Consider the following 1990-nt stretch of genomic DNA (forward strand, 5'->3'; position numbering starts at 1 on the left):
CAAGCCTATGTTCAAGTGGATTGCACAAAAAATGAAAATTAGGGAGGAAATCCGAGAGGAGTCTGGTCAATGAGCATTTTGGGAAGGGATGAGAACGCATGAGAATCGCCCTAGCTAGATGCGAGGCCGACAAAACACATGCAAGTGGAAATCTCTCCCGACAACGAAGTCAACCACGGCAGGACCGCGAGAATATAACACGCACAGTTGGAGACGGACCAGTCCCGACGACGCGAAGACGCGCGGTCTTTCTGCGGTCACGCTTAAGAGAGTAGGGGAGCGCAAGGCCACTGCATGAGCCACCGGCCCCTCCGCCGCTTCCGCCCTTCGTCAAATAAACACCCGCCCCAAAAACACACAACAGCCCTAAAAAGTCACACCCACGGACGGTTCCTATGTCAACCAACATGATGCGATGACAGCACATGTCTGGGGTCTAAGCCACAGTTGGAGGAGGGGCCGCAAAAAGTGTAGAAGCGGAGGGGATTGAACCCTCGACCTTTTGTACGTAAAACAAACGTGATAACCACTACACCACGCCTCCCTCAGCAGCTTTACTTGAGGTACCTTGCTTACTATGAAGCTCTACGGAAGCACACCATCACGCCTCCCTCAGCAGCTTAAAAGCACACACCTTGCATTTTACGATGCTCTACGGAAGCACTCCATCACGCCTCCCTCAGCAACTTAAACTGCGACACCTTGCTTTTTGCGAAGCTTGAGGGAAGCACTCCATCACGCCCCCCTCAGCAACTTAAATGTGCACACCTTGCTATTTATGAAGCTTGAGGGAAGCATTCTATCACGCTTCGCTCATCAACTCAATCCTAAACACCTTTTACCATGCTTTAGGGAAGCACTCGATTACGCCTCCCTCGTCAACGCCTTGTAAGAGACCTTGCTTTGTGAGAACCTCGAGGCTTAGCATGGAGAAGGGATGGGACGTCGATATTGTCTTCACCCTTAACTCTGAAATGAGCCTTAGAAGTAATACTTTCCCTACTCCCAGTCCTTGCCGGCATGCCTACGGATCGGAGTAAAGCTGCCTCGACAGACCGTCATGATTGGTACGCTCAAGCACGTTACCCTTGTTGACACCTTTCCAACCAAGCATTGGGCGCATACATTGCTGCGTTGAGTTCATCCGTCAAAGCCGGAACCTTGCCAATGGATGAAATTTTGGCCCTTCAACGCGAGCTTGTGGCGGTGCAAGCAGAAGACACCTCACATTGCCTGAGCGAAAGAAACTGCGTTGAAATCGTCGTGAAGCTGTGTAAATTGGGTAGGCTCGACGTCATCTACACTTCCGACGGCAAAGAAATTCTTACCCCCGAGCAACTTCTTTTGGAGCTCCAGGATGAGTTGTTGTCTGCGGGGGGCCGACTTGCCCTCGCTGACATCCAGCCTCTGTTGAACGTGGACATGGTTCACATTCAAAGGGCCGCCGCGCGCATTGTGGAGGAGGATCTGGAGGGCGGCTGCCTGCTTTCGGGTGGGGAGTTGATAGCCGCCTGGTACCTTGACGATCTGGTCTCAGAGGTCCTTACCCAAATGCTTCCTGAGGCGGGCGGTAGACTCGCCATTTCCACTCTTGCGGCACGTGTCTTCAAGCTCCCCGTACCTCTTACCGAAGCTGCAATCAAGGCGCGGGTTGCGGGTGATGTGGGGGCTGTGCCCAAGGAACCGGGTATTTCACAGGCGTGTCTGCCGGCGAAACTTCGGAACGGTGCCTTGTGTACAGCGGAATACGACGAGCGACAGAAATCCCGCATCCGCGGTGTATTGGCGGGAGTCTCGCAGCCTATCACTTTGGGAGACCTGGCGGGGCGTTACAGCGTGGAGGAAAGCTTGATAGAGGACGTGTGGCCGGCGTTGGTTCGGGAGGGGGTGGTTGTCGGGGCCCTGAATGGTCGGCAGTACGTCCCTGCGGTGTTCAGGCGCATGCAACGTGCCTGTATGGAGGGTTTCTTTGGACAGAATGGGTACATGG

This window comes from Nannochloropsis gaditana, assembly GCF_000240725.1.
Source record: "Nannochloropsis gaditana CCMP526 unplaced genomic scaffold scaffold577, whole genome shotgun sequence".
Taxonomy (NCBI): Eukaryota; class Eustigmatophyceae; order Eustigmatales; family Monodopsidaceae; genus Microchloropsis; species Microchloropsis gaditana.